We start from the raw sequence: 25,775 nt of genomic DNA on the forward strand, positions 1-25,775 counted from the left end.
GGAGACTTCAATGCACCGCACACGCAATAGGGATATGGAGCCGACTCACCCAAAGGGAAGAGGCTAGCCGAACTGATGGACGAGCTTGGCTTGTTTCTACTCAATGAACCGGCATCGCACACCCGGATCGGACAGGGCGCGTGCCGCGACACGTCCCCTGATCTCTCCATTTGGTCAGACGCGGGCGCGATCACCTGGTCGAACACCTTTGAGGATCTGGGGAGCGACCACAGAGTTCTATGCGTGACTATGGAAGAGGATAAAGGCAAGATGGACGGCTGCCAAAAATCTAGAGTCATGGACTGGGACAAGTTTCGAGAGCACAGAGAACGAGAGAAGCAGGAAGGGCCGATCAAGGATATCGGGGAATGCTGCAGGGAACTACTCGCGGATGTAGAAAAAGCTACAAAAGGAATGGAATGGCCAGACAGGTGAAAAGAACCTGAAGGTGGCGACAGGCTCCTCGGAAACGTCGACGACAGTGTTCCCGAGCCGTTCAGGGTGGACAGCCGGCTTGCACATCTTGTAGTGGCCAAGAAATCTATGCAGCGAAGAGCGAGTCAGCAGAAACTGAACAGGAAGATACGCATAGATACGGTACATGTTTTGGGGTCCGTGAACGTTCCTTGTTCACACTAAGCAGGCAGGGGTCGTATGTTGCAAGAGTCGTGTGTCGCTTTTTTAGACATGGAGACTGTTGTCTGCTACAAGGAACTCGTATGGATCCCGAAACGTCTGTTTTTTCACCTTGTCATGGTCAGTGACCCCACTTCATCCTCAACATGATACCTGACCAGACGTACTGTCGTCGAACTTTTGACTATATATATATATATATATATATATATATATATATATATATATATATATATATATATATATATATATATATATATATATATATGCTGTTTCATATGTCGGTTTCGGTTTAACGTGCTGAATTAGCCATATTTAATCGCTCCGCGGTGATTGCCATTGGTCGCTTTTCAGAAATTCCAAAGTGGCGGTGGACTATTAGTAGTGAGGACTATAATTCGTTCATTTGACTTGACCGCTCATTTCTACTGGCTAAAAAGTTAATTGTTATAATTAGAATGAAATCTACTGTAATTAACGTTTGTACACACCTGAAAATGCCTGCCTTATGTCACAGTAAAGAGAACGCCGCAGGTAGCACGCAGATACCTCCTTTCTGCAATTTTTAGATCTTATGGCGGAGTTCAGTCCGGTGTGCGTTGCCCGTCATCTGCGCATGAGCAACAGCTGGCTCAAGCACTGCCAGAACGCGCTGGCACGTTCCGACCTGTTTAGACAGGGCTGGCTAAGACGGCCTCTCCTCCTTACACTCTCTCGGGAATCAAGTGATGGAGTCGGTGAACGAGATTCTGCAGACACGCGATGAACCAACACATCGTATCCTAGGCAGACCACGCTGGCACGCGCTAGCGCGTTGGAGCCCACGTAAGTGGCTGTGTAGGAGGCTGCGGCCTCTCCACCAATCACCTGATGGCGTCGAGAAACGAGGTTCTGGAGACGCGCGATGAGCGCACGTGCTCTCGCTTGGCGTGGCGATGAATCCGCGTGGCGTGCTCCAACAAAAGTGTGGTACGAGTAACAGCAACTGAAAATACAGAGAATTCATGGTGTGCTCCATTTGCAAGAACGCATTAACATCGGGCAAGGTGCCAGTGAAGAACAGATGAAGTGAACCCATGCATTGCTTCGCCTGCTACTCAGTGGTTCCCTTCATAGGGCGATTGTAGAATTTTCAATTATCTTGGACCCATTTCAACCTTAGCAAGACCCATTTCTTGAAGCTTCCTATCTTTTTTATTTATTTTTTATATGTTTCTTTCTTTTCTTTCTCTTACTAGAGAAAAAAAGCGACAGGGATAGAAAGAGAAAAACAAAAGCAGGGAGCATTAAAGGGAAGAAAGAAAATAGATTGAAAAAAATAAAAGTAAATATATATTGAAAGAAAGCTTTTGGCAACATCAAAGCGTAAAAGGAGACATTCACGAGAGCGAGAGACACAGTACGCCCCGCCGCGGTGGTCTAGTGGCTAAGGTACTCGGCTGCTGACCCGCAGGTCGCGGGTTCGATTCCCGGCTGCGGCGGCTGCATTTCCGATGGAGGCGGAAATGTTGTAGGCCCGTGTACTCAGATTTGGGTGCACCTTTAAGAACCCCAGGTGGTCAAAATTTCCGGAGCGTTCCACTACGGCATCTCTCATAATCAAATAGTGGTTTTGGGACGTTAAACCCCACAAATCAATCAATCGAGAGACACAGTACGGGCGCTATTTTAATCTATGTGTCTCTCGTTCTGGTGAATGTCTCATTTTGCACTCTGATGCCCCCAAAAGCTGTGCGCCATGTCACCAAATTTGGTGTTTTGTTAAGAAAACGCTGGGCTTGTGTGAAGAGAGCAGCACAGCCACAGCGAAAGCTGGAAAAGTGGCATTTAGGGAACCAGTTATAAACTCTCTTGGAGCTACTAATAAAAGTTCGCTTGCAAGGCACCCACGACAACATAAATGATAACTTCTCTCAAGTTGCGAAGCACCCACTACGACATAGTATTCGTCATCCTTTGGAAAAGCTAGCTACGCGCTGCGCAGTGGCTGTTGACGACGAGGAATTTCGAATTGATTGACTGAAATCATTTCATTTTGATTGAAGTAACTTTATTGTGGTGCATGAGCCCTTTGTAATAGGTGGAAAGCATCCAAAGGCCCACTCGTTACAGAATTCATATTGTTTAACGCCTGACTAGAGAATTGCCATTGTGTGACGCCTGGATACCAGGATATAATACACATGTTAACATGATTCCTTCCCCAAATAACTCCCTTATATGTCTTTTTTCAAGGGGTTTTTGAGCAGCGGCATGACTCTAGATTGCAGGGTCTCCACGGAAAGGACCGAGGTTCGAACCCCAGTTCATCTTGCGCATTTTTTTTTCTTATTTGACCTTTTTCATTTCAAGCGATAGTGGTTACGAACACCGGCGTCGGCGGACAACTACGGCGCCACAAATGGCCCTTGTTGTGACGTCATAAAAGCTTTCGCTTCCAATTGGTGATACAGGCGTGAAAACGTTCTTTAAAAAAAGAGAGAAAGAGTAAGAAAAAAAAAGAAGAAAGGTCACCCAGATTCCCTTCAGGCTTGACAGCACTTGTGCGAAGATGCTATAATTCTCTTGCACGAAAATGCTTTACGCCGGTGCCCACCAAGACCTTAGTGACATATTTGCATCACGGAAATAACAACGCAAAAAGTGATGGAAAAGTACAGCGCGACTCAATCTATTGACGAAGAAGACGCAACACACACGAGGGCTAGTGCGTTTTGTGTCTGCTTCGTCCTCAGAATGAGCCGCACTGTGCCTTCCCATTGGTATGAATAAACTCCCCCAGATAAAGGTCTTGTCGAAAAAAAAGGCACCCGATCAGATGGCAAAGAAGAAAAAACGCGGCTGATCCTCCTATATGGGAATCGGTATAACATGAAAGTGGGACGCACGTGTCTTTAAAGAGGTAATGGAGCGTTTAGCGTGCGTTATTATAGCAACAGCAACACATTGCAAAGTCACGCTATACATGGTAAGTAGCTCGAAAGTTGCAATGCACACCTGTAGCAGAAATCTCGTACAAAATTAGCATATACTGGACGACTGTACATGGTATGTACGACTGTACATACCACCGGGGAATGAGTTTCTAGAGACACGCGATGAACGCGAACCCGCGCGATCCGCGTGGTGTCGCGGCGACGGGCAAAACACGCTCGCCGCCTCACGAGTCCGCCCCATCTGCTGACGTAGCGTGAGTCGAAAGGAAAAAAAAAACTAAAAGCTCGTTCACACCGAAGGTGGGGTGGCCAAAGCGGCGAGGCCGCAACGCGGGAAGCGGGTAAAACCTCCTCTCCAGGCGGCGAAAGCGGGAGAAAAACCAGGCGGCAAGGCTGATCGCTTTGCGGCAGCCAATCAGAACGCCACGCAGCAGAGGCACGGTGGTGGCGTGGGTGTACGTTTGGGAGAAGCACTGACACGTCATAGCGACACGTGCGCAAAATCGCGAGATGCCCGCCTCTTCTTCCGCGCGGCCAGACGAAGGAGGCATGCGGCCTGAACAGGTTCACGCAATCGCCGCCTCGCCGCTTTGGTAATCCCGCTTGCCATACTCAAGCAGGTTATTCTCAAGCAGGTTATTTAAGGCTCACATTTGTTAATGCTGCCTCTGTCACTGTTGGCAAGGTTCAAGGCTCTGGCAGCACATCAAGTTGTCATTCGTTATTTAGGGTACTGTGTATGCACATTTACAGGGGAGATAAACGTTTTCCTGTAGCTTCTAAGGTGAATGAACTCTATGCCGGCCTGAGGAAGAAGGATGCCGACATATACGTCCAGCGCTCCAAGCAGCTTGGGCAGGGCACGTCGACACGCGCCCACCTTGTTCTCTGGCACTTTGACCAACTGGAGGTACTGGCCCTGGCTGACCCATGGTAGCATGGCACGGAGGCTGTTGTTGAAGTTATGCGACGGCTAGATCTAGAGAGGTGCGTGAGCTACCTGTGTTCAGAGTTGCCAAACGACATGCGTACAGTGTCCACCTGTGGCCATTCATTTGACGATACTTTCCTCATACATACTATATATGTGCTGTACACATGAGCCTCTGCACGTGTGTCATTATCAAACTTACGATAAAACAGCAAGAACAGTGTTATGCTGATCAAACAAATATGGGCACATTTCTTTGTATCTTCAGAATGGGAGCTCCTTTCGGATGCAAATAAATGTCTCAGTGATTCATGATGCCTTCTTCAATATTTTATTTAGAATTCTTTCATTGGCCAGTATGTGTGCATGCATCTAGGAATGCACAAATAGTAATTTGTAGGTTCGAAGCGAGTTTGAAGTGAATAATAATTTGGATGAGTTATTTTTAATTCTATAATTCAAATAGTATACACTCAAACCTCATTAAAACAAAGTTGCATCTCACACAAAAATGACTTCATTATATCCGAAAATTTGTTATAGGGGTATATTCCTAACACTATAGCTATTGCAAGAGTATTATTATTTTACTTTGTTATAACTGATATTTCGTTACATCTGGGTTCGTTATATTGAAGTTTGAGTGTATGAAGGAAAATGGGCATATTTGTTATTTCCTGGTTTTGTTTTGGTGCTGTGGCATTTTTTAATTTCATTTACATCAGTTCACCAGAGACTCCAGCAAATTGCTGTCAGTAGTATATGCAATAGGATACTGTAATGCCTGACTGCTGTGTTTCATTACATATTCAGCTTAGAGTACAACCACTGAGATACAATTTTTTCTTCCCGAAAGATCACGAGCATGCAGCTAACTGCGACTATCAATTCACATGCATAAGCTACATTGTTTACCTTAGTTTTAGAATGGTGTATGTTGCATTAAGCAATCTGTTTTTTTTCTCTCACAGTGAACTCTCACTTGAGTGAACTTCAAGGGACCCAAGGAAATAGTTTCCTTGACTGAAAGCTCTCTAAACTGAATATTCACTAGAGTACAAAACAAATTTGGGCGCAGCAGAAAGCAAGGCCAATATGGGAAAAGCACTTCATCTTAAAAAGCATTCAGTAATTTTCATTCAGACTGGCGCCCTTAAAGTGTAAGAAAAGACAAAGCTGCCCAAAGAGTCTACGTTTCTGACGGCCTCTGGACCAACTACCAATTGCTGTGACACGAAGCCTTGCAATATTTTAGTATATCCTACAGCCTTGGCTAGAGATACAGGTTTTAAGCCTGCCCGAGCCCTTTCTACATCTTTGTCGCACTCATCTTCTTTCCGTTTCAGACAAACACTGGAAACAGTTTCCAAATCTGATATCTCTGCACAAGTACTGAAGCGCACGTGCCTCATTCTCATCTCCTGTATGCCCGCTTTGCGTCAGGGGCATCCACAAGTGGTGTTGCAGCGACACCGAGGTATGGACGATATGGTGGCAGCATGTTGTTCCAATGCTGCAGAAGCAAAAACTTATTGAGTTGATTTGAAAAATGAGCCCGGGTTTGCACAAGTTCATTTAAATGAAAGATTTTTTGCATATAATGGAAAGCAGCAAAGATTTTCTAAAAACTTATTATTCCGAAATATTCATTAGACCAACATTCATACAAGCAAGAAGTCTTTCATTTTTGCACTTTTAATGAGGGGTTTTGTGGCATCTGTGATAACATTTGCTGATTTTTTGTTCTTTCCTGCTTTCTTTTCTGATGTTCGTGCTATGAAACAACCATCAATAATTGTTTCTTTTTCTCTGCTTGCCAACAGCCCCTACCTAGAGGAAGGGATGCAGTTCTCGACCTTGTGGTGTCCCCGATTGACGGGCAGCATCAAATCTGTCACCTGCCAGCTGCGTGACTTCCCACAATTCATGGCGGACTGGCGGGAATTCCAAGTCTGGGGCACCCTGGCTGGTGCTGAGCAGGAGGCACTACCACGAGGTATCACCCAAATATTCCTTACTTTGCTTGAGATTATTGTCAACCGTGCTCAAAGTTTTGAAAAACCAGATTTGCCCCTAGGCAAATAAGTTATGGGGAAAGCTAAGATATTGAAGTCGTGCGAAGAATGAAGAATTAACGTACATGTGCACTTGTACATTCAAACCTGCAAAGTGGGAGCACAATAGAATGCAACAAAGCATAAGGGACGGAGTGGGGGGGGGGGGGGGTAGACTAGTACAACTAGATTAAGAGTCTAACCAGTGGTCAAGTTAAATGGCTAATGTGAATGCGTGTCCGGTGGCATTAAATAAGTAAAGGCAGCTGCTTTGTTGTATATGCAAATATGAACATTCATGTTGCACATTGCAGTTTTTTCAGAGTGTCCCAATGTAGAACATTAGGAATGACTCTTTTCTCCACTTCACACCTTTATTAACTTTTGTTCCTTCATATTGCATCAATGTGCTGCCTCATTCTATTAAATCAAGGAACCTTTACAGCTGTCTTGTGTTTTTCTGAGAACATGTTCCCTTAGTTTTTGTTTCCACTTTCAGTTGTAAACTCAGTACCAAGGTAAAAGGACGCATTGTTGGTATATATATCACCCCACAAAAAATGTTCCTTGTTCATTCCAATCGTTCTGAATTTGTATTTATAAGACCCCTTACAGTTATAAAAATTGCATTATTGATCAATAAAAGTTGCATCATTCACAAATATAGACACATGGTGCCCTAAGTCATCTACACTAAACTGTTTGCTACCTAGGCTAGCAGTAAGCAATTCTGTGCCAAATGTGTTTGCTGTGACTGATAGGGCAGAATGGTACGGTCAGTGTCCCTGTTGATGAGATAGCACTCTTTTTACACATATCTTCACTTTATTTTTTTAAGCTATGCCCTGCTATTGAGTTTTTTCATGCCAAAGGTCAAAAGCACTTGCAGCAAAACGGAGCTCAACTGTTAAAATAGGTACACCTTGGGGGAACATGACCGTGTAAATGAGCATGCCGTCCCTCAAGTTCTATCACGACTTGACCTAGGGTGAGTAATGGGAAAAGTATGCCTTAAGTACAGCTGTGTGTTTAAGTATGTAAGTGGGAGCCTCTCCCCTTTTTTTTTCCTAAAAAGTGTCTATAATCCTTTGTGCCAAGGCAAAAGTGCACTTCTGTCTTTGTGAAGTATTGAGTGCGTCCAAACTCCTTAGCACATGTGCATAGTACCACTTGCTTCAAATGAATGAAGGCGTTTCTTCATAAAATTTTTCTGAGATCGAGACTGATTCATTCGATAGCATAAAGCAGTCGTTCTCTGCCCAGTCGTTATCTTTAGATCCCAAACAGTTGTATTTGTTATACATCGACTTTTCAAACAATGACATGTGCTGTGTTACCTTCAGACCATTCTATTGAAACAAGAAATTGACACTCTTACAGCAAAAGAGTTGAAATGTAGCTCGATATTAACCATTCTTATTTGACTGCTGTGCTTGGCATCATATCCAGTTGCCACCATCTGGTATTTGAGATTTTATGTTGGCACCCCAATTTCCCAACAAATTTTTGTTTACTTAATTTAGAGTTGGTTTTTGACTTGCCTGGGATGTTCTTTGTGCTGTAAAAACAAACAAGTGAATGCCGACAATTCCAATTTGCCATGACCCTGTTCATCGCTGTATGTTGCATGCAGACCTGGGGTACCTGGGCATGACATATGGAGCGTAACGTAAGGTGCATGTAATGAATATGTGTCCTTTATTAGTAGTTAAAGTCTCCTGTACGAGTGCGAGCAGTATGCATGGGACTTTATTCTGGCGTTTACTCTCAGTAAATAGAAATCTGTTAAACATAACTACTGCTTATACAGAACTATTGCCTCTACACTGCTTGGTTTTGGGCTTGTATTCAGCACCCATGTCCACCTCTCAGTAAACAGAACTGCTGTTAAATGGAACATATTTTCCCGGTCCTTTACGATTCCATTTACTGAGAGCCTACTGTACTATCTGCAGTCATTGTGGAAGAGCTACCACCTGCTCTGCATGCTCATGAGGAAACCCTCCTTCACTTTTGCTGTCCTAATGCCTCTTCAATTGAGAACAGGATCAGATAAAGTCACCAACTATATTGTTCAGTTCTATGCACTGTGTGCAACATGGACAGTTAATGTGACATTGCATCCTCAAGCAGGAGTGAAGCTTAATCTTCGTACCATGTTTTTTCCTTGTACCTAAGTGCATCTGATGCATGATGCTTTTGATCATGCAAATTTGTCAGCAGGCTGCTTATGTTACTTTGTCACAACGCTGCTGCGCTTTTCCTACATTTAAGTCGGCAGTGCAGCAAGAAATGTCATTGTTTTTAGTGTCTGTATATTTTCAGACAAGTGCTGCCTCACTGAACCATAGTGTCGCGTAGTTGTGATGTAGAAGGCTTCCAGATAATCAAGAGGTTGAACTCTTTATTGGGCATACTTGTGGCCAGCAAAGTAATGTAGAAGAATAGTGGTGAGTGCATACTTGTAGGTTGTTGAGTATGTATGTGCCCCTCAGACGAAATGCATTGGCTCTCGTATGTGTATCGTTGGTTGTATGTTCCAATATAATCACTGGGGCTTACGAAAGTTCTAAAATGTACACAGCCATAGGCGCGCGCATAGATGGGGGGCAGTGGGGTGGCCGTCCTCCCCTTGTCACCTAAAGGGGAGGGGGGGCACGAATGCCCCATTTATTGAAATAATGTGGAGGGGGGGGGGCACTGTGATAAACGTTTGCCCTCCTCCTGAAGGGAAACCCTGCACACACCTTTGTACACAGCTACTCATACTTCCTGGGCATTCTGATTGTAATCGTCAATGACATTCCGGTCACTTCTGATTCATCAAGGCATGGCTTGGGGCAAGCAACAGCACTTCGAACAGCTTTAGCCTGTGAAATCGAGTCAGCATCAAAAAGGAAAGGTGCATGTTAACGTTTACAACATTTGCTAATATTTACTTCCAATGATTTTTTTTTTTACTCATCATATACAGGCTATCATATGGCCTGCCCAAGATTACACGGCGAGGTGCACTGTTTGGCAATGTGAAACCACGTAAGAGCCAGCTGATGAGGCAGTACGTACGTCAGTTACAGCTCTCACTTGCCCTGCACAAGTTCCAAGTGTGCTACTGGGCTTCACTAGCCCGGCAGCATGGCTTCGAACTGCTGGCCCGTCGCATCCAGCTCAGTTCAAAGCACAGCCTCGTGTTAGACACACTGCGTGATGGTCTTCTACACAGGTGGGCTTTTTATCTACTCTCATTCACCGTGTAATGAATATGGTTGCTAGCACTATATTGTTTTTTTCATGAAAACCAGGCCATGTTGTGTGTTCTAAGTGTCATGCACAAGCTAAGACTCTTGTGCTAGCAAAATATATTGATGTCGTTACAGTTCTTCATCTTTTAAACTGCTTGGCCCATTTTTTGAGGTTCACTGCAAATTTTCACTCTCGCTAGGCAAGCTTTTTAGTGGTAAGCAGTGTGTTTTTGTGTGTGTAAAGGCTTACAGGAATGCTAGAGAAAAACACTTCTTGCAACATGATCTTCACCAAACTTCTCTACTGCTCAAAAGTATATAAACGAAACATGCTGGTTGCTTGAATCCACCAATCTGATACAGGGTAGTGCATGACTGGGCTGTTAAAGTTATGAATGTATTATAGTAGGAAATTGTGAGTGAGCTGCTACAATAACCCAGAAGTTCAGCAGAATATGGAGACTTGAACTTACGAGATATTCTTGGACAACGAATGTCACTGAAGCCAATGTACCAGCAAGAGAAGTTGTCCTTTTCAAGGCAGCCACTGTCTTCCCTAGTGGCATCTTTATAAGTGCTTTGCTCTCTGTCCATCATCCTCAAATTTGGAAGGAGGTCAACAGTAGGTGCACAAGCTTGCTCTCTTTCTTGTCTTCGTCGTCTGCTTTGTTTGCTGTCTACTTTTTGTACTTCAGTTGTAACAATACATACTGCGCACAAATAATGATTGGAACAACTAACACACTGTATCATTTGTTTGCCCACTTGTATTGCATATTGTAGGTTACTTAAAAATGCATGCTAAAAACTTTATAGTTCAACTAACAAGATTGGTTTACTTTTTTGATTGTGTTTTTTCTACCCTGCATGGACCTTGTCTCCGCAGTATGTATAAACAAATAAATACGGAATACCAACTAGCTTGCTCCTACACCTTGCTCTCGTCCTTTCTCTCTCTCTTTTTTTTTTTTTTGTCAAAATGGATTTGCTGATTCATGTGTCATTTGTGCTTTTGCCGATAGCATAAAGTAAACTTGAGCATCTTCTGTATTTTGTTACTTGCAATGTGTGACCACTCTTTGGCATGTACCCTCTTTTTCTCTTCTGCTGCCTCCTCTGCAATTGCAGCTATCCGTTTCACAATCCAAGGTATGACTTGTTGCCTCCCCTTGATGTGTAGGTTTTACGTTAAAGCCGGTGCTGAGTAACATTGTATGATAACCTTATATTGTGTTATAGTAGGGTGTATTACACTTCATTTGCTTCTCCTCCTCTAGAATTGTCTTGATTTTATCACATCATAGCATGCATTTTCAAAAAAGAGTTGTAGACATTTCTGTGATCAATGGCTTCCTGTTACTATTTAGAGTTGCAGTCAACCTCCATACAAGCTATGTCAACAAGATCAGTTTGACAGTGACCTTGTACTTGAAAAATTTTTGGTACTTAAGCACATCGTATTTTGGGCTTTCTTATAAAGGTGTTTAGAAGCTAAGAAATATCTACATTGCTTAGCTTTTGCACCTACTTGCGTATGCGTATGACTCACTGTCATACGTTCAGTATGTTGCAACTGGTCAAAGAGCATTTTCTTTATGATCTCACTTGCAAAATCTTCCAGTTTTAATGAATATGTGCAGTGTCTAGTTGTACAACACACTAAGTTGTCGTTTGCACGAACACAATGGGCATATAAAATACGAATTCAGGCCAGTCGCTTCTTCCATGTTTTTCGATCAGCATGGGATAAGGGACAACGCATGAGGAACGAAACTAATGGGGACAGGCATGATGTCAGCTGCTGCATTATTAGTGTTCTAATTTTGGATGTGGTCAGCAGCTGCACTCTTCATTATTTTTATCTTGTGTGTTGTCTCCTACCGAAACCTTGTTGTCAGATGTAATTGGCATAGGGGAAAATGAGGAATTGTGCTTTTATATTTTTATATGCACACAAGACATTGGCAAGGCTTCCTTAAATTTATTTTTATTTATTTTATTTATTTCCAACATGTCTTTATTTTTTAGCAAGTTGGGGGTCCCTCAGGCAAAAAGGGATTAAAAACCACTTAAGAACACCTTATGGCCCACATACATGACAGCAGTTTGTCGCTGCCATGTATGTGGCAGCGACAAACTGGGCAGGTCTCCTGAACATTTTCATATGTTCTCATTAAGCATGCAAGCCAAGCTAAAAAGTTAACCAATAGAAATCTATTCTACAACTGTACTTGTTTCAGTTGAAATTTATTCATTTTAAAAATGTGGAATTTTTCAAAGGTAGTTTTCCCTAGTTCAGTTCTGCTAACTTTCCTGGCATTGCTAGCTTTTTTGTTTGTTTTTTGTCTGCTTTTTGCAGCTGTCCTTGCTATATCATCCAAGTGGCTTCATTCTAAAAGGTTCCTCCACACAACACTTCACTTTCACTCGAGGAAGCCTATGGCAGCATTGTTCCTTGACAGAAGTCACCAGTGCACCTCATGGATACACCACAACAGCCCTTAAAGGGTCTATTATAATGACTATTTTATCCCAAGTGGCTGTTTTAATAAAAGGATGATAAGGGGATGCTGGAGTGAAGAAAGAGCTTGTAGGCGAGGATCGTCTGTGGTGTTACATATTGTGCAGCATTTTTCTGCTATCGACAGCAATGAATCATGTGGCTTGCCCATATGGTAAAATATGGTGGAACTCTGTGACTGCAGGCCTCGTGCCAGCTGGTCTGTGTTCTACATGAATTGCGAGCTGGGCGACAGTAAAGTATGGCTCTACAATGCAAGCACCGAAGCGGCTGCAAGCGAGCCATTATCAGGTGCGGCTGATTCAGGGGCGGAACTCTCGGGTGGCTCGACTCCTGTAGTTGGAGACTCCGGCCAGAGACCCCTGCCACATTCTCCATTGCCTCCACAGCGGAAGTGAGTTCTGTACATGTGAAGTTTAAGTAGGAAGTACTTGCAGGTATCTATGCAAGTGCTCCTTCATTTGGTCGTAGCTTCGTTAAAAATCAGGAACTTTATTTGAGTAAACAAACCATGCAGTTGAAACAATGCATGTATTTTCTGAAAAAAGAGGAGGAAGAACATTATTAATTTAAAAAGCTCATTGAGTTTGAAGTGGTTGTTTAGCTTCGTTTCATCACAAACATGCACCATTGCTTGTAGTTGGTCATTTATGAGTAATACCTTTCAAAGTTAAGTAGCACTGCTTTTTAATTGTTCATAATATTGCTCAATTTACCTGTCGAGCCACATTACTATGTTATATTTAGTTAAGTGGAGAGGTAACTAATTCCGTAATTATGTTGCCTTAAAGCCCCGCCGCGGTGGTCTAGTGGCCAAGGTACTCGGGTGCTGACCCACAGGTCGCGAAATTGAGTTCCAACTGCGGCAGCTGCATTTTTGATGGAGGCTAAAATGCTGTAGGCCTGTGTGCTCAGATTTGGGTGCACGTTAAAGAACCCCAGGTTGTCTAAATTTCCATAGCCCTCCACTACGGCATCTCTCATATTCATATGGTGGTTTTGGGACATTAAACCCCATATAAAAATCAATCTATGTTGCCTTAAATCTAAATTGATGGCATTTTTGTGATAATGATATTAATTTTAGTTTATGAGGTTTCCTCATTGATATCGATGTTGGATTTAGCCATTGGCTGGTAGCTGCATATTGAAAGTTGAAACATGCCTTGTGCCTCATTTTGTCTACTCAACACGAGCTAGCTCAGGGTTTAATTGTGGCTGATGCGCAGCTTTGGGCCTTCCTTAGGACAGCAGCAGAGGTGATAAATGTCATACTTTAATGACCCGTCAATGCACTTCCTGAGTGTGGCCCGAGTGTCCTATGGACGAGAGACCAAGGTACTGCGGGGCAGTGTTTCAACCGCACCGGAGGAAGACACACTGGTCCACCTGCCAGTCGTGCACAGCCTTAAGAGCGCCTGGACCAAGCACAACAGGGACGTGGTATTTGGCTTGTTTGACAGCTACGTCGATGCCAAGCTGCTCCGTCGCAATCTCTCAACAGAAGCGCTAGGAGGCTTCCGTGTTGATGAGCAGCCCTTGACTTCACCTGAACTACGTCCTAGGCGAGGCTTTATCTAAGGAGGGCCTAACGTGGGACTTAAGAATGCCTAGTGTTAGATTTCTTAGGAAAGCTCAATGTGAGAAAGTCGTCTCGGCTACTTTGTGTGCATTTAAAAAGGCTGAAAGGCTAATTACTCCAAAGTTCTATAATTTTCTTACGTCCAAGTTATTTTCAGTAAATGCATGACACAGCATTTGTAGCTTCTAAACTGTTTTGCTTTTCTTGGCTGCTGTGTAATGTTTAGCTTAATTATGCATACCCGTTTTCTGTTTATATATTGCAAAATTATCATACTGCAAAATTCGTAAGACACTTTGAATTAAAAAAGGTCAGAACTTGTTTCTTCATTATTTAGAAGCACTGGAAAATGATATTAGAATGCATCACCTAAGGCTTAATTTGTTATTTTACTATGGCATCTAAATGATATAAACACCACCTACAGCATTTAACTCACTATACATTAACCCTAATGTCTAGTCATTTGCAGCTGCTACATGTTTACTAGCTCTTTGATACATCTTCATTAGAACTTCACATAGCTATTTACTTTGCTTAATTTAGTGTTTTTAAAATTAGTAACTAATGTTTGAACACCACTAATATTCCTTCATTATTTTTTTTTTGATATTGCATGCCTTTTTCTGACCTCGTACATGGCACTTGGCTCCAGAAGACACTTCATCTGGGGCTTTGCATACCTGAATTTCTTTTTTGGCAAGCAAAGCAAAGCAATTCAACTAGAGCTGTGCAATTAGCAATATCTGGGTGCAAAGTGAATTCAAAGATGTATTTTAATAAGCGTGTGTGCAAATCAAATAGAATATTTACAAACCCTATTTCTCAAATATTTTTCGAATACTTCAAAATGGAATTGCATAAAAATAACAGAGGATTTCTATGCATATTCTTATAAGATAGCAACAGGAAAAAGTTTATTTTGGCTAGGTTGATAAAGTGCTCATAGGGTGTTTTATCATTTCCCCGCGCTTCATAGTTGTCTTATCAAAAATGAGGCGGTGCAGAGGCTGAATTGTATTTGTGTACATGATTTGGTGCAGCCAAAGTGTTGCTGACTACACTTAACATGTGAAAGGCACAGATAATATTTCCTCAGCCTCTCCCCCTCTTTAAATATCTGTGAACGCCCAACGGATATGGCAGACAAGGGTGTGCCTTCTTCGAGTATGGAGTTCGGAATCTTCATCGTTGACCTCAGTGTATAAAAATTGAAATTTTGGAAGCTAAGAATATTCAGCATCCAATTTTTCGAACTTCCTGCCCATATTTCAAGTCCAAAACAGCATTGATTAAGGGGAGATGTGATTAAACAAAAGTTCTGGTAATCTGTAGCCTAGGAAAATGACATTTTTGCTGTATATATAGGCTTTTATGCTAATTTCAAATATGTAATTATTTTATAGTAAGTTGCACAGTTTTTGTTTTGTGCCTTTACATTGTGTAGGGTATAGCTCTTTTTGGAGGAACGTTTGCGGTCACTAAATTTTTATCGATCCGAGCCATTAATGACTCATGTTGCTTTTACTCAACTATAGAATGCTAATAACTGTGAGGAAAGAGCGTAAAAAAAAAACTTACAATGGACGAAAAAATTGTAGTGTAAGGAATTCTTAGAATTCTCAGCCAATACTAATCGCTTACTTTAGGTTTATAATAATTATACAGGCGGAACCAAGTTTTAAAGGAGATACTGCACTTTTAACATGTTAAAGAATATGTGGGCAAAGTTTTATCCTGATCGGGCTATGGGAAGTACCAAAGACATGATTTCCAAACTCAGGAAGTTGCCCAAAAATGAATCTTGAGAGAAACACATTTTAAATGTGTAAGTAAAAGGCCATTTTTGCGGAAAATATGTGTTTTTTTAAATGATTAATTCCATCGTGAGAGCTTAGAAATCATTGTTATTTTAAACATGATGTCGCTTTAGTTAACTCGACATGCAAAATGCAATGACAAGCAGCCAGATGACAACTTCCAGGAGACTCTAGACAGTGAGCTCTTCTTAGTTTTTTGTAGCCGTCTTGTGTTCTTTAAAAGCAATTTCAACCTACTTTGAGTTTAATTACGATTTCAGTTTTTTTTTTTTTGTACAGAATGTGGAGAAGCTAAACTTGTGAAAGTAAATAAAAACAAAAATATGAAATTTGAAAAAAGTTCTGTTTTTTTTACTCACATCTTCCCTTAAGCCCCCACCTTTTCCACACCTATCATCACCATGTTGAAATCAGCGTTTTCTCGAGTGTATACATTTGCAGTCTTGGCAGAGCCTAAAAGACAGCTTTGCCGCAATACGAGAATGTGTTGGGATAAAGCATATTGAAATTTGGAAGCGGCCACCATCAATCTGATGTTGCCTGTATTTATTTTATCGAAGTTCGGATAGTAGAAATTCAGTGCAAAGCGAATTGAATAGCAAACACTATGCAAAAAATATTTAAAATTTTGAATATTTGTACACTCCTAATTTTGACCCCTCACCGGGCTATTTAAAACATTACCGGTCAGGTTGCAGAAAACAAAAGGGTCATTGTGGAACTATCAGTTAATGTACTTTTTTTAGCCTTCATCTAAAAACAAGAGGACATCATTCATTGTACAGCTGAAATAATGCAAAGGTCTTCTGTCTCAGCCAAGTCAGTTTGTTTATGGGTGCTGCAGTCCCCGGCCAGCTGGAATCATCTGGGCCTAAAACAGTGTACACAGAAGACGTTAAGAGGGTCGCCGAGGAAAAACAGCTTCATGGTGTTGCTGCCTGCCAGGCCGATGATGTTCTTCATAAAAATTGGTCTGTCGAACTGGTCAACAGCCAGGTGAGAGTGGACAACAATAGTCTGGTGTAACAGCGAACGACAGTTGATGTTTTACAGGGAAGCTCTGTTAGTCGGCCCTGTGTCGTGGTCATTTCATTTATAGTAGTAGCTGCTAGTTGTACTACTGCTACTACTACTACTACTACTACTACCACTACTACTACTACTACTAGTATGATGTTCGAAATGGTGCTGCTGCTACTATTGCTATATGATGATGATACTTGGGTTCATGCACAACCGTAATTATAATGCACGTTTTTGACCGAGCAGGCAAGTGGAATACACTATGACTGTACTGGAACACTACTGTAGTATTCCAGCGTGGCTGTGAATGAGTATATTGTCATTTCGCATCCACTTGGCTGAACCTGATTAACCAAGATACAACAAAGAAAATCTTTGTAAAGACTTTGCTGAAACTTAGAAGCGAAATATAATGCCTGGCAAAAAAGGCAGCAGCTTCATTGTCTGAAGGCTTTCATGGCCTGGAACTGTCTGCAAATTTCTTTGTTTAATTGCCCTTTCCGTGTGCTATCAAGACTGTGTGACTATCCTGTATACATGCTAGTTAGCCCTATTTTTTATAATGTCGAGCCACCAGAAGAGAATGAAGCCTAAAAGGTCATCTTTGAGGCTTGCAACTGTCTTGCACTTCCAGGTAATGCTGCGTGGGTGTGAGACATCTGGCTATGTGATAGTCAGTGCTCCAAAGGCGGAGATCCTGCAGCAAGTGCACACGCCTTTGTGGAAAGAGAACACACTCGTCTAAGACCACCTGGATGGGATCTCTAGAGTGCATGCAGGTGGGTGCTCAGCTGCTCATCGTGAAGCCACTCTGGGAATCTGGGATCAGGAAATGAAATGAGCTACAAAGGGTAAAATTTGTTCAGAATTCGTAGCATGCAGCTTTGCATAGTGAAGCACATAGGAGGCAGACGCATTGTGGTCAAAGGTAATTTAGCGTTTGGTAGCATAGTAGAGGCATGACTTAGCAAAATATGGCAGTGCTAGTATACCAACTCAACTGGTCAGTTTTGCTGGATCAAACTTATTTGTTGTACTAAAACTGAATACTTGTGTAGCACTTTAAAGTTATATGTAATCTCCAATATATCTAGAAATATGCAAACATTTAAATATAGCATTTGTAAATTTCTACAGAAAGTGGTATGAAATACCAGTTTCATAGCTTGTCTAGAAGCATAAAGGATTCATAGTTTCTGATCACATAGCTTCTGCTATTGGGCTTTGCTGAATGCCAGGAGATGTTGCAAGTTTTTAAACCGCTCTAGCAACATTTCTTACTGAGAACATTGTATGTTCCCTAGCAAAGAGAATATGCTCTAAACTCTCCAAAGAACATACTTTAGGGCCACAATCATGTCACACTTATATTCCAGTTCTATTCTTTTTCGTGATTTTTCAGCAGTTTGAGTGGCACTCTACATATTTTACTTGCCTAATTAGCCAGCTGCTTGGATGATCAGTGTTGAATGATCTGCAATGAACATCACATAGGGAAGGAATCATTGCTATAGTAAATGCAGTGTCACTGTCTGCTAGTGTCTGCATGCTGAAATATTGTTTTTCGTGCACTTACTTTAATCAAACTACATGTTAATTCAAATAAATAAATAATATAGGCAATTACTAATATGGCAACGAACAGTGCTTGCTCTTCGTTTGTTTTGGGTTGAAAGATGGTCACAGAAGCTTGGTTGGGCTTGCTGTATTTGCAAGTTGCACTGTTACATACTGATATGTCTTTAGAGCTTAGAGAAGAGCATCAACAAAGGGAGTTGATCACACAACAGGGGTGCTGGTATTGTTTCATATGAACCTTGAAGGGCTAATTTTATAGCTAGTAGGTTTAACATATCGTAGGGAAACAGTGCAAAAGACCAGGACAGCATATGTACTACAGCTCTACATGAGATTGTTTGTGTGCCTTTACTGTTCCAGTCTTTCGCGCTGTTTCCCTACGATATGTACTCCCTTATTCTGTTGCATTTCCTGTATTACAAAAAGTGCATTTGCAACTGTACAACCTATCCGCCCTATTATGTACGATATTCCCCTTCAGTAATATGACACGGTTGATGCCGGGGAGCACGGTGACTTTGATGATGGTGTAGTCTGGCTGACAGTCGACAACATAGAGGAACGCTCGTGGACAGTGATTGAGGCCCCTGCCGATTTGGTGGGCAGTGGCCAGGGTGTTGGAGGGGTGGTCAGTAGCACAGTAGGTAGTGCCTCAGATCCAAACGCGGCACCACTTCAACTGCAGCGAATCATCTCACGCTGTGGTTGCCAGTTTTTTTTATGCCAGTTATGGAAAGAACAGTGACCCCGAAGCACTGGAAGAGGTTCCACCCCTGGTAAGTCGTCTGTCGTTGGCTTCTGAGTCATTAATTCCTTTTAAAAGGACACTGTAACTCTTTTTAAGCATGGTCGGAAAACGCTGTTCATCAGTAGTCAAGGTTCCTGACAACACTTGAACTCAACAGCATGCTGCCTGAAATTTCTCCCTTATTTCTCGACAAATGCTAGCATTAACCAAAATGACGCCATCATAAACCCAAAATAGACTACCATTGGCCGATTTGAACATCGTAAGCTCATACTGATTTGAACATCGTGAGCTCACACTTACGGTGACCGCTGCAAGATGTCGCCACGTGCCTGGGAATGCGCAATCACACTAAATGCACGCCACACATTTGACAAAAAATGTGCTCAACCTCATGGTGCATGCTGTCGAAAGGACATAGACTTTTGGTCCTCTTTTCATCTTCCCTGCGCATAGCTTTCAATGTACTCGATGCAGTGGCGCAGCCAGGAAATAGTACACCCTCCCTAGAAAAAATTCTGATGACGCCTCTGACTCGATAGCACAAAATATGAAAGAAAGCATTAAAATCAAACCGCAAATTCCTGTAACTCTGCACATGCTTCACAAATTTTTAACATTTTTGTGGCTGTCGATTCGTGAGGCAATAAATACCTTTAATAAAGGCATTTGATTATTTCTTGAAAAAGTGCTTCTTGGGCCTTTTAACTGACATCATATACAGTGTCTGAAAGCTTGTGTGGCTTATTGAATTCGTGGGAAAGACCTCAGGGCCCCAAATTCCCCAAGTTTGCATCCAACAAAGTACAGTTGTGGACCTTGGTCTGCAGGACGTGGCTGGCAATACACTGTTATTCTTCTTTTATGGACAGGGTGAAACCTTAGCTAAGCACCCTTGTTTTGCAGTACTGAATCCTTGCAGATGGAAAACATCACTTTTCTCATCTCTCTGTTTTCTTGCCCATATTTGGTGTCTCCAATCTAGCTTATGATGCGGTTGTATTCATTGAGTGATTGCTCGAATCAGAGCTCATCTTCACATTTTCTACACAGCCAGATGAAGAGGACGAGGAGCCATGGGGTCGAGGAGCCATGGGGGAAGAGGACGAGGAGCCATGCCTGCTCCCGACCATGGGGTCGGGAGCAGGCAGTCGATGCATTCACATTTACTCACCATGACCTAGAAGTGTGCAGTAATCCACTGCAGTACGCCATGGTATTGGACTTTGTGAACAACCTGCTTCTCTATGTGGAACCACAAAGAAGGGAGGCCAATAAGAGGCTGCAGCATATGCGCTTCCGCCTGCAGCTCTCCGCGAGTGAAGACCACCGGACACCAATCTTGCAACTGCTGGACCAAGTTCGGTAGGCCTCTGATTATAAAAAGCTAGCTACATTGTTTTTGTTGAAGAGCGTCTGGGGAACAATAAACACAATGCAGGAATTAAGCACTCGGGGTACAGTAGAAGGGCCTACACATTTCCAGCTTAAGGGCACTGCTTTGACCTTTAACCCAGCCTCATGTGAAGGTTGTGAGGGGCTGGTTGTGTTTGCAAAAGAACTGGCTACATGATGCTCAAAAACAGCTGAATATTCAAAAAAAAGAGATACCACTCCCTAATTTTCACAGCAGCCAGTCTCATACAACCACAGAGGGTAATGTCACAGCTTTTGACACTGCTTTTATCACCCATATGTAGCACGCCAGAAGCACAGCAAACAAATTTGAGAGTCTTGTGTAGTGCAGAATACACAGAGCTGCCAATAAATGTCTGGTGTGGCCAAGAAAGAGAAAAAAAAGAGAAGGTAGTGAGAATAACTTACAGCATACACAAGAACAGACAGTTCTTCATATTTGCCTTACTTCTAATAATATCCCCTGCACCTCTCTTGGCATCACTGTTTGTTAGTTCTTATTATATGTCCAACAAAAGAAACGAGCCCTTGAATTTGCACTTTCTCTCTTCACAACATACGTGTCACATGTGTTCCTGCCTGTAACGTGGAAGAGGGGGAGTAGAAAAAAAAGTCATTTGTGCATGCCATTTCGAAGCAGCGTGAGAGAGCCTTTGCCACAAAGTGTGCAGGTGTCCTTCTTAGGTCAGTGCCTTGCAGCACTTCATTTGCTTTTATGTAGTATACTATATACCCATGCTGAGCACTACGTGGACACTGCTTTTTGATATTCATCTAAAGCTTCCTATAGGAACTTTTGATGCTGCTGTTAGAACTTTCTCACGAGAAACTTTGTTTAATTATTTTAGATCTCTGATATCAGAGGAAAGCCTATCAAGTACAAAGGAGCCTGAACGAGGACCCAGGAAGCACTGCCCTAGAAACTGAACTGGCTCAATTAGAGGATGAGGTATGGGCTGAAAGAAATTTGACATTTGCGTTGAGCCTCTGAGAGGAATTAGTAGCACTAACTATTGTTGTAATACTTTGGGTACTCTGGTACCACTCGAGCAAAAATTTAGTGTAATTTTGAGCGAGCGCACTTAAGCTTCCCGAGTGTCACTTAAGCGGTACGCTGCTACAAGATACAAAGTGTACATTGGAAGTGATGGCAATGGCTGTGTAAGTAGCACACCAGATATTGGTTATTCCAGGCAGTGTTTCGTAAGTGATAATGCATTATAGTTATAAGCAGCTCTTACAATAAACTTTATGTACATACACGGTGACTGCGGTCACTGCAGGGCATGTGCTAGGCATGCCCCTAGTAGACACGACTATAAATTGCCTGGGAGCAAAAAATATCAAAGTAGACCTGTGTGGTGTGGTACATTTCAATGCATAAGAATATTCCTAATAAAGAGAAGGATAGTTTAAAGAATGCTACGATCTCAGTCTATGTACCTCCCACATTCAAAGAAGTAAAACTGATTCAGTATCACGAACCACATTAGTGGACTTCGCAAACGCTGACGATACAACTATAATTGATTATCTTTCCTTTCAATTAGAGTACGTCATTCGTAAATGATTCGGGTCATCCCTCCGCCGATATAGATACAGTGTGGCAATTATTTAAAGACATTCTACTACACTGCCTTCACAATTACGTACCAGTAAAAACAAAAAGAACTAATAAGCATAACCCATGGATAATGCGAGACGTTATTGATGCCAAATGCAGGGTTAAAAGACTTAGGAAATCGCTAAAGCATAAACCTAATCCTTCTAGGAATTCACTTTGCACTGCCATAGTTGAAATGAAATCTAAAATTAAGATGGCAAAATGTCACTATTTTAAAAACGTTCTATCGAGCTTTATTCAAAACGCGCCAAAAAAATTCTGGGATTATCCTAACCCTAAAAAACGTACTGACAAACCGATCACGGGAACAAACCGCACAACAGCAGAGTCCTTAAACACGTACTTTACATCTGTTTTCACTATCGATGATGGTAAACTACCCCATATTGACTCATGTGACGAAAATCACCTCGAACCAGTCTCTGTAACTGAAGCAGGCGTACTCAACCTCTTGCTAAGTCTTGACATAAAAAAAGCCCTGGCCCTGACAAGATTCCAAACCAATTCCTAAGAAGGTATGCCGAATGGATAGCAAAGTATTTATATGTCATCTTTAACAAATCCCTCCTGACAGGTACTGTCCCAAAAGAATGGAAGAAGGCAAAAATAATCCCGATACCTAAATGCGATAACACAAATGATGAATCAAACTACAGACCAATATCTTTAACATGCACAGTATGCAAAATTTTGGAACACATAATTCTTAAATATTTGACCACTTACCTCGAGCAAAAACGCTTTTTCTCACCTTCCCAACATGGGTTTCGTGGAGGGCTATCGACAGTAACTCAGCTAGCTGAACTGATACACGACTTGTCTTCGAGCATTGATAACCAAAAACAAGTAGACCTCATCCTACTAGACTTTTCAAAAGCTTTCGATCGTGTCTCACACAAAAAATTAATTAAGAAACTTCAGTCAGCTATAGAAAATTGCTCGGTTGTTCGCTGGATTAAAAATTACCTATCTGATAGGACACAGTACGTCGAGATAAATAATGAAACTTCCTCTATAGCAGCAGTAACTTCCGGAGTACCTCAAGGCAGGGTCCTAGCACCTTTGCTGTTTCTTATATTTATTAATGACTTACCACTGAATATTCCTGTTACCGTGAAGCTTTTTGTCGACGATTGCATACTGTACAATGAAATTAACTCCCACGAAGATCATATAGCGCTAAACAATGCCCTAGAAACCGTGTCAAAATGGTGCAATGATTGGCAAATGACAATTAACGCCAAAAAATCCGCTCTTCTGACAATAACTAGAAAAAAAAAACAGGTCTACTTTCCCCTACATCATTAATAACATTCCCCTGCTACGAGTTTACGAACATAAATACCTCGGCCCAACAATAACCCAGGATCTCAGGTGGGACTCCCACATATCCATAGTAACCTCAGCTGCGTTACGGCGCTTGATGTTCCTTAGACGACGCCTTCGATTAGCTCCTGCAGAAACAAAACTAATTGCGTACAAAACGTTCGTCAGACCTGTGTTAGAATACGCCAATATTGTTTGGTTCTCAATTTCTGTCACCAAAATTAACAAGTTAGAAGGAATTCAGAGGAAAGCAATTAGGTTTATATACAATAAGTATCGATTTTCTGACTCACCCACTGAACTTATTAAAAAAGCTGGAATCCTAACTCTTCAAAACCGAGCCAAATTAGCACGACTACGGTTCATGTACCAACTGATACATGGAGAGATAAAGATTAATACATCCAAATACATTTCTATTGCACAAACAAGACTGACACGTCACACACATTCTGAAATGCTTGACGAGTGCTCATTTCACACAGATTTATTTAAATATTCATTCTTCCGATTGGCAATAAGGGAATGGAACCGGCTGAGACCTTCTATACTTCACTGTACTTCACTGGATAATTTTACCGCCGCAGTAAAAGAGCATTTACAAGGCGACAACGAATAACCCATCTACATTGCAGACTCTCTGAATTACTCGTGTTCTGTACGAATTTTGTGTTTTTGTTAAATCAATAAAAGAAGGTAGTTGTTGTCAGGTTGTCATAGGTACGAGTATGAACATTGATTGTTGTTTTATTCTATATACTGCGGGACTTGTTTGTCATGCTCGTCACACTAGGTACGATGCAAATTATGTTACGCCTTTACTGTTCATTCCTTTTCCAAACAATTACCCTGAGCTAAAAAGTGCCTAGCCCTCAACATGTATTCCCCTCGTGTATGTATGTGTTATAACTTGAAAGCCCAAATGATTTGTTTTTTTCTTTTTTTTTATTGTTCACAGTCTATGAAATGCCCTTCCTGCTAAAATTCCAAATGGGATTAGCAGTACCTGTAAATAAAAATAAATAAATAAATAAATGATGACATTTATTCGGAAGTCACCGCTGCCAAGGCTAAACAATCGGTCGCAGCAAACCGAGTTAGTCGGACGCACTCACCAATAAGTGCACCTTGCACTGAGTGTCGCTAAGCGTTCCCGTGTAACAGTGGGTTAATGACACAAGCAGCAAAGTGCACAACCTCGTGGTGCGTTGGCCCGTTTGACGAGAATGTTACACATGAGGGTACTAGTCAGAGTGTTGAACAGCGGTGTAATGGGATGAGAATAGTAGGAAGCATTGCTAACCAATGGTGAAATTCAGCATACCACAATGTCAATATTAGAAAAAAAGATAGTAATAATGAGCCAGGAGAAGTTCTGCCTTGATGTAGACAAGTTCTCTTGTCGGGACATCGGTCTCTGTGACATTGGCCTCCGTAATGGGCTTGCTATTATGCAAAAGTTGTTAATGTATCTGCGACCCTATAATGTGTACTGTGTCTATGTATTCTGTTGGTGGAGCTCTTTTTAGGCTTCGCAAGGTACATTGCACAATAAAGTGTGATGGACTGCTTTCTTCATGTCACAGATCAGACAGTGCAAAGAGCAGCTGAGCTTGTCGAGTGAGGAGTTGGCACTCATGCTGAGCTGTTACCGGGAGACACAGGTGGCAGCACTAAAAAGCCGGCAGCGGGCAGCCACTCCAGGACAGGAAGTCACGGTGGTGCGGCGTGCCGAGGTCTGTTGCAAGCATGCACGTTGGCGCCTCACTGATGTTGATGGGCAACTAGGAATTGCTGATCTGGTGCTTTCAAACTTTCTGTGAGTATGCGTCCACTTTTTCAGCTAAAAGTGCATATAGTGAGCTGTCTACAATGTATAGACGGTTTGTTGTTCAGTTGCCACAGTTGCAAGTATCGAAATAAGCCATACTGCACCATAACCATACTCCACCGTATAAATAGTGCATGTAGACCAAGCAGAAGTTGCATATTTTTGAAAATCAAATCTTCCAATTATGATGTTTGCAGCCGTTTAAGATCGATGAGATTGAATGTTTCAAACCTGAAGACTGGTTTCTACACCAAGTTTTCTCGTGAAGTGTACTACTTATTACTAGGGGTGTGCAATTATTTGAACTTTCGAATATTTTTCAGATAGTGTTTGCTATTCAATTTGCACTGGAATTTTGACTATTAACTTACCAAAAACAAACACACTCAACATCCAATTGGCAATCACCCCTTCAGAATTGTTTTTATATGCTTCAGCCTATTACATTATGGCACTGCAGCAAAGCTACCTTTCAAACTGCTGTGGTAGCAAATTATTGACTCGTGA

At 41.9% G+C, this 25,775-nt stretch overlaps 1 pseudogene; it reads left to right on the forward strand.

Annotated features, from left to right (window-relative positions):
- The first annotated feature begins 4,238 nt into the window (after window positions 1–4,238).
- LOC142775018 (protein hobbit-like) overlaps window positions 4,239–25,775 on the forward strand; it is a 38,458-nt pseudogene continuing 16,921 nt past the window's right edge.

The sequence above is a fragment of the Rhipicephalus microplus genome, chromosome X (assembly GCF_043290135.1).
Source record: "Rhipicephalus microplus isolate Deutch F79 chromosome X, USDA_Rmic, whole genome shotgun sequence".
NCBI classification, from domain to species: domain Eukaryota; kingdom Metazoa; phylum Arthropoda; class Arachnida; order Ixodida; family Ixodidae; genus Rhipicephalus; species Rhipicephalus microplus.